The following is a 14,301-nucleotide window of genomic DNA, read 5'->3' on the forward strand; positions in this document are numbered from 1 at the left end:
TGGTATTCAAACATTAAGAGGTTGGTATTCAGATGGACAGAGGCATAAACATCATTATGCGTTACTGCAAAACGAAGACCTCATTCATTATGGAATCCATGGAAACGTTTTTATTAACTATATGAAATAGTCAAAGCATAATCGTAAAATGCAGCATCTCTTTAATATTATGAACTGAATAACCAATTTAACAATATTAATACAGTTGTTGCATTTGGTTATTACAGAACAAACATCCTGTTACTAAATATGCTGTGATGAAGAATGATGTCCCCCTCAATATTTCAGATGGAGATGGCCCAAGACCCTGGCCCTCCTCATAATTACACACTGATAGAAGCTGAATACTCACTCCCATCCAGTCTTGCTGGAGTTTCGTTGGCCTGTGAACAGGCTTTCGTTGCCCGCACGCCACTCTATGAGGGCTTGGGTTTCCTCAGTTGTCCCTTATTGAAGATATCACGGTCATATTAGTTCAAATGCACAATGACACCCATTATTACAAGCCTGCACAATATGGATAGACAGCCAAACAATTTGGTCTAAGATATAAAGACCATGACGTTCAATTTAAACATGCCACAGAAATATTCATTTTCCCACCGTGTTTGAAATGTTCTGCATTCACTTGCTATCTTGCGTTTCTTTGCTTCTGCCATTTTGTCGTCGCGGAATTTTTTTATTTAAACCTTTTTTTTGTGGAAAAGCTGCATTAGGACTGCAGCTAGTGAGTAGCTCCACCTACTGGTCAAACTAAGAACTACAATACAGTCAAGGGCAAGTTTCATGTGTGGGCCACATTCCATTCTATTTTTATAATTTGCTGCGGGCCAATAAAAAATGGATCCCGGGCCGCAGTTGGCCCGCGGGCCGTACTTTGGACACCCCTGTATTAAAGCAACGAGGAAGACTACAGTCGCACTGCTATGGCAACGCTATCTGTTGCTAGGGACTATGGCTTGGACGAAGGAGGGGGGGGATACTTAGACGCGGCGCGAGGAGATTCTGTCCCGCGACCAGCGGAACGTAGATCAGCAACGTGAATCAGGATGGTCGGATCCATGTGTGTGCAGTTACAGAACCAACGATGTGGCTGGCGATACGAAATGAAACCACAGGCAAACGGATCTCACGCCGGAGACCCGGGAAAAGAAAAGAAAATAAGGAACTATTCTGACCATGAGACATCATTCAACAGCGTAACACAGTCGGCGCTTTCACTCTCTTACAGCAATTGTATCACAGCATCAGATCAACAGGGGACATTACGACATTTGCAGGTACACATTCAAACATAAATCAAAGGTAGCGGATTCGTTGATCCGGACTCTATCGTACCACGTTATGACTGAACAAATCAAATAAACATCAAGTTCATATCAACACGCTAAATTAGTCTGCCCAGAAAACCAGTGTTACTGTTTGATGGGCGTTGGTCATCAGCTTCCAGCTGACTGAGGACAGTTGAGCTCCGCGTAGGGAAACTCAGTGGATGAAGGCGATTTCGGCCGTGGGGTCCGAACTTCTCGTTGGGAACAGAGGCGGCGGGGGGTCAGAGAGCAGCTGTCTCTCCGGTCCTCTGGAGTCAACAGGAATGAAATCAAAAGGGAAAAGGAAGCGGGACGTAGTGGAGCGCGAGTCTTGAGTCCGTCCAGCGAGATTAAGACTGAAACTTGGGAATTGGAGGGAAAGAAAAGAAACCAAACAACGTTGTGTTGTCTCGATCTGTCACTAACGGGAAGTCAGGCGAAAGAGATCGATCCTTTGGCGCAATCTCTTCTTATGAACTTGAGGTCCAGGTTACAGGCCAGTGACTTTCTATTCAGAATGTTGGTCCCTGGGACAAAACCAGCTGAAAACCCCTAGAGGGGAAACATCCGTCTCACCTTTTTCACCCGTGACCCGTTTTCATGCCTGCATGTCACACTTAAATGTTTCAGATCATCAAACTAATGTAAATATTAGACACAGATAACGCAAGTAAACACAAAATGCTGTTTTTATCATTGAGGGGAGAAAAGAATCCAAACCTAAATGGCCCTGTGTGAAAAAGTGATGAAAACATAAATGAAGTGAGGTTCATCACATCTTTGGAAAGCCCAGTTCCATTTCTCCAGCCACAGCCGTTCTCAATCTAGAAATCACTTAAATAGGAGCTGCCTGACAAAGTGAAGTAGACCACAAGATCCTCACAAGCGAGACATCAGGCTGCGATCCAAAGACATTCAGGAACAAATGAGGAACAAAGTCATTGAGATCCATCAGTGTGGAAAAGGTGACAAAGCCATTTGTAAAGTTTTGGGACTCCAGCGAACCACAGGGAGAGACATTGTCCACAAATGGGGACAACATGGAAACATGCACATTGTGTGAATACTGAATGGTCTGTATCTGCTTTATCTTTATGAAACAGTTTAATGTGAATGTTCCTTTGCACACGTCCCATGAAGCTTGATCTGTAGCATGACGTCATTTCTCCCGTTTGAATTCACATCTGGTGAAAGTACAGTGACAGGTCCATTTCTTATTTGTTATCCATTCATCTTCTTCATGAATATATTCCAGCACCTCGTCGCTGTGTGACGCCTGACTGACAGTCTGTGGTCGTCTGTAAGTAGTGGTAGAAGAAGAAGAGGTGCTCCATGTGGACATGAAGGACAAAGCTGTGTGTGAGAGTGATGTAATGTCCATGTCTCCATGCTGCTCTGACCCCCCTCCTCCTTTCAGGGTGGAGCCTGATGGAGTCCGATGGTTCAGACCAGCTGTGAGGAAGTGTAAGTGTGCTTTGATTCATGAAGATTCAACCATCTTCACACTGTGACATCACTCATTCACCTCTGTGACGTCATCATCAACGTGTCAGTAGATGAACACATGATTAATAACTGCAGCTGTATTGTGTCTTGTTCTCTCATCAGATTCCTGTGAACTCACAATCGACACAAACACAGTAAACAGAGAATTCAAACTGTCTGACAACAACAGGAAGGTGACACGTGTGGAGGAGGATCAGTCACATCCTGATCATCCAGACAGATTTGACATCTGGCCTCAGCTGCTGTGTAGCACTGGTCTGACTGGTCGCTGTTACTGGGAGGTCGAGTGGAGAGGAGACGTTAATGTATCATTGAGTTACAGAGGAATCAGGAGGAAAGGAAACAGTTATGACTGTTTGTTTGGATCCAATGATCAGTCCTGGAGTCTGAGATGCTCTGATGAAGATTACTATGTCCGTCACAATAAGACAGAAACACGCATCATCACCTCCTCCTTCTCCTCCTCTGGTAGAGTAGCAGTGTATGTGGACTGTCCTGCTGGCTCTCTGTCCTTCTACAGAGTCTCCTCTGACACACTGATCCACCTCCACACCTTCAGCACCACATTCACTGAACCTCTTTATCCTGGGTTCTGGTTCTGGTTCAGGTCTGGTTCCTCAGTGTCTCTGTGTCCTCTTCAGGAGGGAGAGTCTCCTCCTGGTTGAGAACCTTCCTCTCTGCTCACCACATAGTTCAGTCTGTACAGCTGATGGTGGTTCATGTGGGTGTAGATGCAGGTGGAGCAGGTGAGGGGTACCTGAGCTGGTCTGGACTCTGGGGGGTCCACAGCTCTCTGGGACTCAGATGGAAGTGTGAAAGAGCTCAGCTTAATGCTGCTGTGCTCCTTCAATCAATAGATGATCATTTAGATATTGGCTCCTAATTAGGCTTTAATCTTCATCTTTATGTGTTCAAGAAGACATTTTATAAGACGCTCTTTCATCTGTCCCCCCATATGAGACAAATGTGTCCTTATGTGTGTGTGCGCTTCATCAGCAATAATAAAAACAAGGTGAAGAAGGAAAATATGAATGTGTAATTCTTTTTGAGCCCATTTTAACTTCAAATCTTTCTAAATCTGTTGAGTGAAATCAAATCTAATTTCACATAATCAGCTTTGTTTTGAACAAGAAGCTTTTTAATGGTTCAGCAAACCTCTGAAGGAAATATTGAATATGCGTTACTTGTGTTTTTATTCCCTATAATGTCATTTACAACATTTACTCCATGTGTTACTTTAACAGAAATAGAATTGTTTGGCTCTAATGTTAATAAATGACTTTTATTGGAAACAACTGTACATGTTTAAACAGGCCATCAAATAAAGATGCTTTCAACACGCTGTATTATTTCTTTTGACATGAAATACTCTGATCCTTTTTAAAGATGCTGTACTATTGACTTTTGTACTGTTTCCTCCATAATATCTGTATTTATTCTACAGCCCTGTTGCTGTGTCAATAGCACAGAGGAAACATTGGTGGTGCAGCATGTTGAAGAAGGAAGTGAGTAAATAAAGAAATGAGTAATGAATAAGTTGCTTTATTAACCTTATTAACCTTCACGCAGAGCCGTCTCACAACAACACAAACTACTGAGCTCGCTACTTCAGGTGCAACCTGAAGCTTTCATTCTGCACCAAATATCACACTTAAGTCACCAACAAAAACACACAAAGCACAAGCACACATTTGATAACAGGCTGGAGTTTATCTCCTCACAAAGTGGAGTATTGAAAGTGTTAAATGGGATTTCCCGCCAAAATAAAAGACAAACAGCAGCAGCATTGCCACTAAATGCAATAAAACAGGCGTTGTGCAGCGTGGACAGAAAGAGGAACGGCTTTAACTTTCCATCTCTTAATAACATGGTTATTGTAGCTGAAAGAAATGATTACAATAAAGTACATCCTCATTCTGCTCTAAAGCAGGTGTGTCAAACTCATCGTAGGTCACTTTGATCTCCAGCCATGTCCAGGGCTGATATGAAGGTCCAAGGTGATTCTATGTGGACGTTTCTCCAGGTTTCATGGCTCGGCTTGACCTCCTCACGCACAAACGCATGAGGACCGTCACCGACTACTTCCTGGCTCCCTGATGGGAAGCTTCCGGATGCTTCTCTTTTTGAGGTGAATGCTTTTAATTTGTGTCGTCAGTGAAATGGATTTCTGAAGATGATTCAATGAGAGGACGATCGGGATCAATCTCTCTATGAATAAATGCTACTGACTGATTAAAGCTCAAAACAAGCTCACATGGGACAGTATTACATATTATATTTGGACTTCCGTGACACTAATGCATACTTCATATGTATTTGTGTCATATGTATGTATATAACAGAGTTTGGGTAACCTTCAATATTTATCTCCATAAGATATTTCTGGGCTTTTTAGGAGCAAAGAACAAGTTCCTGTTGTCATGCAGAAGGAAGTATTAGAATGTGACTCCAAAGCTGAAGTCATTTAGTGAGTGTTACACACTAAATGAAGACATGTCCAGGGGGCCACATGTGAATTGAGTAGATGCATCTGATTGTTAGTGTTCATCTATTTTCATTTCAGGATGTTGCATTAATGCTCATTCAGGTTTATCGTCAGCTTGATGTGGGAGCTATTATTTAGTTACTTGTTCTTGAATATAGTTGGATTAATTGTTTGGGTAATTGGATCACTAATTGCACCTGGAGGTTACTTGGGGGCACAGCCAGGTGGGACCAGCATGCACCTGGGTGACTAATAGTGTTTAGCAGTGAGACAGTGAGACAGAGCACTGCATAGGAAGGCGGACAAGTTGTATCGTATGTGTTGTGGATCCTGTGGAATAAAGGCGAAACAAAGGAAAAGATCGGCCAGACAATCCGCTTTCTTACTGCGTGACAGAAAACAAAAACTAGGTGCAGCAGTGACCCTTTGATTCAAAGATGTGTTGGTAACAAGGACAAACGGCCACTACAATTAGCATGTTTAATAAAACAGTTGTAATATGAATCAAACACAATAGTCATTTATGTGATATAATTACTGTACACATGAACAGCCACAATGTAACGTTAAGACCTGAGCAGCACAGCATTTCTACCTCCCATGTGCTCAGAGTGAGTTACTTCCTCTGTGGGGAAAAACTGTTAGATCATCAGCTGTTAACAGCCTCATATGGTTTGGAGGAGTAAGAACATGATGTAGAGTCAAAGGGAGAGAGAACAGTTTCATTTTCTCTTTAGTTCAACACTGATATACAGAGTGAAGGTAAAAGATACAACTTACATTTTAAAATCAGAGTTTGTTGTGATTTCCATCATTGTGACCGTGGCACATGGAGTACAGAGGGTGTGCTGCAAACCGCAGGGTTGGTGGTTCAAATCCCAAGTCAAAACGTCCCTAAGCAAGACGGCCAAACCCCTAACTGCTCCCCAGGCGCCCTTATGTTGATTTGATCTAAGGAAGTTATTATTGCATCATGCTTTGAGTTAAGGTTACATCATCACTACTAGTTAACGTTTGAATGGTATTCAACATTTAAACATATAAGAATTTAATTCCTGATCGATTATCATTACAGGCTTAGACTTTTACTTTCTTAATTGGCTTTTTAGTTTGAATGACTTTAGGTATTTTACCTTAAGATGATCAGGTTTTTGGAGGTTTCCTCTTCTCTCTCCTGTGGAAGTGTTTACGCCGTTTAGTATAAGTTTAATCTCAGGTTTCATTGAGTTGGACTTTTATTTTGAATTTGCTCAAGTCATAACTGGTTAGATTTTCTTGGAGCAGTTTGAGATTTTTTTGGATAATTTGACCTGTATTGATAGCGTTTTGACCTGTATTGTAGTTATTACTTTGACTCAGCGTTTTCATTGACTGTCTCACTTTCAGATCCAGTAGTTTACTTTGCATTGCTGATTTCAGTTGTCGATCTGATTCAACATGTTTTGTAGGTTTCATTAGTTTAGACTTTACATCATTTGTCTCCTCATAGTCAGTGACACAATAGCTCCTGGGACAAAAGGGACAGCTCAGGGTTCTTTAGATACACCAGGTTGCATCATGGTTACTTTTACAAGGACCAGAGAGCAGATGAAGATCAGATGGAGCCCAAAGAAAGAGAAAGGGAGTGGAGGAGGATGAAGAGATGCTTGAGAAGATGGCAGAAGAATGGGTGGTTCCCAACCAGTTCACCACCTGTGGGTGAAGACAGGCGCGAGGTGTGGAGGGAGACTGTAGCAGCAGGAAACCAAGCCACTACGGCTTATGTGGGAGCCGGCCGCTTAGATAAGTAAGAAGAGACGTGTCTGCACCAAGCGGCTGCTCGCCTACTGGAGGACAGTCCACCCAAACACCCCCAAACCTGCTGTTGGACTGGCAGAAGAAGAAGAAGAAGCAGATTGTGAGCCCGGTCAAGATGTCACCCCTCTCAGTGCAGACACCCATGCCCCCCCTCAGCTGTACCCAGAAATGACAGCAGCTGCACAGGAGAGGCCAGGTCCTTCCCGCCACATGCAGAGAAAAGGAGAACTTCAAACAGTCCCTTTGTGAAACCCAGCATCCAGAACAAGAACCTCTGTTCCATCTGAGAGGAGGAACGGGGGAAGTCGTGAGCGATGGAGAAGATGAGCCTGAGGGAAACAACTTAGAAAAGATGACATCATCACATGAGGGTCACGAGAGCGTGGTGGTGGAAATAGGAGAAGAGGAAGAGGAAGCAGGTAGCTGTGAACATGAACACCAGGGGGCCACAGAAGAGCTGTCCATCACATCAGGACTCCTGTCCATCAAACCACTTGTGCAGAGAACCCATCCAAACCACGGCGAAGGAGGAGAAGCTGCTGTTGGAGGACGTCCTCCTCATAGACATTCTCAGATGTCTGCAGCAGCAGAAGCAAACAAGAGACAGCAAGACAGGAGACGATTGCAGGTGAGAGACAAACAGCCCCAATACCCCGTCCCCCCAGAGGACAAATATCCAGCAAGGAGAGACCGTTCAATGGGTCTCCAGTAGCCCCCACCGCGCAGAGGCAGACGACCAAAACAGTACGAAACATTGATTTACTAATAGAGGGAAACTGTCAGTAAAAATGAAACAAGGTTGTGAAAGATTTAAATGAGGAATGAAGGTGATGAGAATTGTTGTACATAGTGTTACGACCCCCGGATGGTCTAGGGGTGAGGGGACCATAAACATATGGGCAGAACCTGGTCGCTTGTAAAAGGTACTGTTTATTGCGAACCAGAGGTAGACAGGCAGGTAACAACAAACAAAAGGAGGGTGGATGAGGGTGCTGTGAAAAAGACAAACCAAGGTAAATAAAAGAGATCCCCAAAAGGAGGACTATGCCCGAATATACATTTAAACAAACAGTAGGCGCTTACCAAAAAACACAAAGAGCACAGCACCCACTACACCTATGAAGCTAACAGGCACAGAAACTACGTGTGGTGAATCAGTACAGACTCTTGCCCTAACTCCCCCCTTTTGTCAGCCCCGTGCTGGTAAAAACACACGAGGACCAAAACGCAGTACTTCACTCAGTTGCACACAAATACACACACAGAAGGCACACAAGTCAACTGGCCATGCGAGCCACTGGTGGGCTCTCCTTAAGAGCTGGAGGTAAGGCTGAGGTGGTGACGTGTCATTGGGTGCGCTGGGACAGGGTGGACCAATGGGTGGAGCTGGAGTGAACCTGACAGAGCTCCACCGAAACCAGGAAGTAGGCGGGGCTTCAGTCCACAGGGCCACACAGCCTACTTGGTACAGACAAGACAAGACAGAAAAATACAAACCACGGTGACAGTCGTGATAATAGTGTCAGTTTTTTGTGTTAATGTTTGTAGTTTTTTAGTCTCCTCCTAAACTCAGAGATGGGCTGCAAATTGTTGAGTGCTGCTATTGAGTGTAAAGTGCACGATACACTTGATACAGTATCTGGATGATGGAAGCAAACGTCTGATCAAAGGAACATTGATAGCAGCAGTACATGAAATAGGAAACTTGTTACAGACGGTCATCTTGTGATGGTACAACAACTAGTACACACATACATTTGTATACGCTAAACATGAGAGGTTGGTGATCTATCAGTGTTGTTATGAATGAATGAATGAATGTACTAGATCATAAGTTAAACATGAGAGGTTGGTGATCTATCAGTGTTGTTATGAATGAATGAATGAATGTACTAGATCATAAGTTAAACATGAGCTGAGTTACTGTGTTGGCAGCTAACAGAACTTTGCTTTTGGGCTGAAAAGCAATAAAAGTGGAGATTAACACTCAGGCCGACGGGGAAAGAAGTGGGGGTTTAATTTATTATCTTCTGGTTGTGTTCAGGATCAACGGACTCTCACTCTTCATTGTTGCTTTATGAGCCCTTACTTAGTGTTTGGAGAAGCTTTTGTTTACATCAGCGGGTTTGAGGTTAACATTCTGATCTACTGTTTAAAGCTCTAGCTTTTAGTCTATGATGACTGACACAACTTGGGACGGTACTTTACAAAGGTCAGCATGAAGTGACTGTAGTGATGGAGGCCCTCAGTGAGGCCATCAGATGGTTTATTTTGATGGGAAAAGGAATAGAGAAGTAAGCAAAGAAGTGAAAAGAAAGTGTTTAAAAGTATGACAGAGGGTAAGTGGAAGTGTAAAGATGGAAAAAGAGGTTGAAGAGGTTGAACAGTAATGCACAGTTTTCTAACAGATGATCACATATCATGACAGCGCAGACAGCCTGAAGGCAAAAGGAGAAAGAATTAACTGTACGGGTGGAGAAATGTGAGGGCGTATTTGTGTGTAATCCCGGCGTGAGCAGATCTATTACTTATATATCTTATATATATATATATATATATATTACTTATATCTCTATAACAAAGAGAACTTGATGAATTAGTTGATGAAGACATTGAACCGTCATATGACACCATGAGGATGAGACTTACAAGTGAGAACGCACAGAGAACATCGGGACATCAAGACAACATCTGTGTTCCCTGTTTGTGATTTGACAGGAATGAATGGCTCCTCAAACCCGTTGGAAACGAGTCTGGTTGAGAATTTACAAAGCAGTAGGTAAATACTGTAGGGGCAGATAAAGATATGCAGAGGCATTCTTTATATCACATGCATCACATTTTTCTAGATGTTCTAATATAAAGCGACTTGCAGTAAGTGAATTCAAACAAGAGGGAACAGAAGCAGCAGAAGGGATTTTTCTTTTGAGAAAGCAACATTCATGAGTGTCATCCACGTGCTAATTACTTCAGCTATAGTGGGTAGATATGTGTGTTTAGCTCTACAGGCTTCATTCTAACTGATATCATTAGGGAACTCCTCCCACCATTTGGGAGCCAGGACAAAGGAGGACTTTGTGGAGTGTTTAGCTCTCTGTGAAGAAACAATAAGCAGATGCAGGAGATGCAGAGGTCAAAGGTGAAGACGAGTCGTGGTCGAGGAGGGAGTAAGCAGGACTCCCTAAAACAACAACTGGTATCTTGGGGACGTGTTGGAGCCAATAAATCCATCCACAGGTCGCATTTCCTCTCCACCAAGTTTAAGAATCGCATACGGTTTGAATGAAAGCATCGTTTCACGATGAGACAATTCGCTTCAACATTTTCTCTCACATATATGTGCATGACAATTGTTAACTCTGTTTTGCTTTTCAAAGGAACAGGCGATTCCAGGCGAGAAAGTCCAGGTCGGCAGCGACACCCAGTAGAAACTGTTGAGAGGTTTTAGGACGTTGTGGGATCAGGCAGGAGGAGGCTGCTGGGGATTCACTTTACTCCTTTTACACCTTTACTCACGCGGTGAGGAGAGGAACACGGCCTCGTTGGTGCGACTCCACAAGCGTGTGTCCTCGATGTCGGGCATCTTTCTCTCCAACGCAACAGCAGCTGGTGCAACGTAACGGTGATCCTACAACACTGTTCTCCTGATGTGGAATCCTTCCACATCAACCGTAAACCCTTTTACTCCCCGTGAGTTTGCTTCATTCATCCTGGTCGGTGTTTACAACGTGCACGAGGCACAGCGGACACGCGCCGACCAGATGCGGCGTGTGGAGCGAACCGACCTGGACTCCACAAAAACCAGACTACGTAGAGACACAAGGTCCACTCACCAAATCAAAAGCAAGGCGAGACTATTGAATCCTACATCAGTGACGTGAGGATCACAGCTAAAAGTTGTCACTTTGAAGATCTGACCGATGAACTGATTTGTGACAGAATAGTGTGGTATCAGAAATGACTGTATGAGAAAGGCTTTGCTGCAGTGAATTAACCCTGAACAAAGCTACTACAATCTCTGCATATATGAAATGCCTGAGGAGAGTAACAAGGCTCTAGTCCAGCCCCAAACAGCTGCCGCTGTTGAGCAATTCAGCCAAACTCCCGTGGTTGGCACAACAGGTCGAGACTTGAACCTCAAGCAGGCCAACGTGATGCAAAATCCATTACAAACTGTGGAGGCAGCCACGCCACAAATGTCCTGCTTTCTGGCAGCAGTGCCACATCTGCTGCATGTACATGTCATACGGTCACAGGAGAAGGGCTACATAAAGAGGAGAGAAAGATCGGTGCACCAGCTAGAGCTACAAGAAGATCGCACAAACATTTAAACATCTCATGTTGGTCTCTGAGAGGATCCTCAGAGTAACTTTACTGTGGTTTTTAGAAGCAGGCAGGATATGTGTGTGTTCTGAAACCACATCAACAGACTTTACATTACCCAGAATAATATTAATATATCACTATCGTCACAGTGAGTGGACACTCTAAAGATATGGATCATGGTAAAAAAAAGACCACCACTTTAGTAAATTAGATCATCCGACTTTTAGCCACAACTGATGATGCACAGAATCAGAGTCGGCATCAGAAAGGATCTTTTACTGTAAAGTTTATTTTTAAAACCCTTAGTGTATTTAATGATTTGTTGGACTTTTGTACAAAATTGCACATAAAGTGAAGAATACCTCTTTGTAAGATATCTGTTGGTTTCTTGGTTATTGTTAAAAGGATCGTAGGCTCCAGCCTTCTGGTCCTTCAACAGCCGCATAGGCTGAACCCAGCGGTCTCTGAAAGGGGACAGAGTGTCCTACGGGGGACTTCCTGCCTGCGTCATCAGCTGTACCTCCACCGCTCCCGTTGCCTAGCAACCTGCTGCGCTTAACAGTAAAAGCCTTACTAATAAAGGCTTCTTTTATTGTCTCTGAATTCTGATTTGGGCATTGCGATCTTTTACATTACAGGTCATTTAGCTGACGCTTTTATCCAAAGCGCCTTACGATACATTTTTAACCCATGGCTTTTAACATTTTGCCCAGGGAACAATTAGAGGTTATGTGTCTTGCTCAGGAACACTTTCGACATGGAACATGAGGCAGTCAGGACTCGATCCACCAACCTTGTGCTTCCCAGCACCTTCTCTACCCCCCCACGATAACCTTCTCTTTAATGGGAAAGTTTCCTGTCGTCTTGGTTGAAGTCATTCTTGCTTTACAGTTTTTAGAAACCCTGTCTGGAGCCTCACAGGAGACGACACTGAACTTTCAGACACATCTGACTGAAAAATGTTCTGCGGGGGTCTTCACTTTTTGACCCTCTGCTGACCCGAAGGCAGCGACAAAACCAAGCGCTCCTCACCTCTTGGGCTCCTAGAAGCACTTTTGGGGGGAACAGTCGGGCTCTATTAAGTCTCGACAACGAGGCTAACATCGCGACTTTTGTTGCAGATATTGTTGTGTTTCAAAAGTAAAGTCAGATTTAATTCAACAGCGATAAATGTCTGGGAAGAGTTGTGTTATTTTACTGTGAACACATATTTACATTTTACTTCCTAGGGTGTGATTACAGAGTACAGCACGCACCGCGAGTCCCTGAAGGGGAAGACCTTTGACCCTGTTTAAACAGCTCAGACTGAGTCAAGCAGTCAGACTGCATACTTTGATGGTGACGTGAGGACACACCCTCTCTGATGAAGGACAACAAGCTCTAACAAGCTGCGTCACTTCACTCTGTCTGGTGAAAGCTGAAGTGAAGCACGGAGCTCCTTTTCTACACGGACCTGCTGAGGACAGAAGAGAGCTGCTCACTGAGGAAGTTCATGTCTACAAGCTCAGTAAGTGCAGCTGTGATTGGTTGAATGACATCATTGATGGTTGTGAAGGTGTGATTGTTTAAAGCTGGGAAACAAGATGGCGCCTGTGTGAGCAGGCAGAGAGAAGCTGCTGTTAGTCTGAATGATGACGCTGTGATGAAGAAGAGGAGCTCAGTCTGATCTGGGGTCTGTGAGGACTGTTACTGATGAGGAGGGGAAGGTAGCAGACGGAGGGGCACTAGGACCCAGCAGGGACCACAGAGCTCACCTGGGCCTTTGTTCCTGAAACACACCTGAGAGACGCTCTGTTTGTCTCACCTGCTGCTTCAGTCCTTTAAGTCCACAAAGCTTCATGTTCATTTCTTCATCTGCTTTAAACACATTTAGTCACTTTTTAGTGTTTGACTGTGTTTGTTTTCTTTAGTCTTCAGTTTTTTCTCTCATTGATCAGCAGGTTGTAGTCGACCTTTTACTAACTAATCACATGGTGAAGTGAAGCATCCCATCAGGAGAAAGCTTCCCCATGTTACCATGGTAACCACAGTGTTTCCATCAGGACAGCTACAGGTCACCTTACTGGTCTGTGTTTTACTGACTTCTGGACTCTGAAGAGGAGAAACAGCACAGCTCCACCTGCTGGAAGAAGAGTGATAACATTCATCTTGTAAAACACTACATTTATAGGACGAGCATTTTAACAGAGTTTAAAAAGGTAAAAGGAAGTTTGTCTTTCTCCAGAAGTCTAAACTTGAACAGACAACAAACTGAAACGCAGAAGCATAAACTAGGCTTAAGTGTGCGTGTTTATATTTTAATACTAAGCAGAACTGTCGGGAGGCGGATCAAAGTCAGGGAGGGTGCAGAGGCACATGGAGCAGAACATACAGATGCAAGAGTCTTCTGGTCAGCGAGAGGTTTCATCTTTTTCTTAGGTGGCATTTTTGCCTTCTACTTTTCCTGCTGAAGGAAAACGGGATCACGTGGGAAGCGGCATGTATGCGCAGACGGCGTGTGCGCATAACAAAATGGCGGCCGCCGTTCAGAGTGTTGTTCGTTGCCACACAGCCACCACCGGAATATGTTTTATTTATTCCACTACACACGTTAAAACATTACCGACCTGAGTAAACACAGCATAGAGCAGTTGAAACGTGAATTCATTTACTACTGAGAAGTTTGTATCTTTATTGTTGAAATGGAATCTGCGGTTACTGGCTAGTTGTTGTTGTAGCGGCTAAACTAGCACGTCGCGATACTCAAGGGGATCATGTCTGCGCAGAGTTAATGCGCAAAGGCTTGAAGCGGCGCTTGTCAGGTCCGCTGACAGGTTTCTTTCTGCTAGTTACGGTGATTTTTATGAAAGTCCATTTCCGCCACAAAAAAAAGAGTTA

At 43.8% G+C, this 14,301-nt stretch overlaps 2 protein-coding genes across 2 annotated transcripts in view; both read left to right on the forward strand.

Moving 5' to 3' along the window:
- Window positions 1–14,301, forward strand: part of LOC144390230 (uncharacterized) — a 198,618-nt gene that overhangs the window by 46,685 nt on the left and 137,632 nt on the right. The window lies entirely within an intron of this gene.
- LOC144390452 (protein NLRC3-like) overlaps window positions 12,802–14,301 on the forward strand; it is a 94,062-nt gene continuing 92,562 nt past the window's right edge. The window contains exon 1 of the mRNA XM_078096949.1: window positions 12,802–12,931. The gene's annotated coding sequence lies outside the window, so the exon portion shown is untranslated. The remainder of the gene's footprint in view (window positions 12,932–14,301) is intronic.

This window comes from Gasterosteus aculeatus, chromosome 21 (assembly GCF_964276395.1).
Source record: "Gasterosteus aculeatus chromosome 21, fGasAcu3.hap1.1, whole genome shotgun sequence".
Classification (NCBI taxonomy): domain Eukaryota; kingdom Metazoa; phylum Chordata; class Actinopteri; order Perciformes; family Gasterosteidae; genus Gasterosteus; species Gasterosteus aculeatus.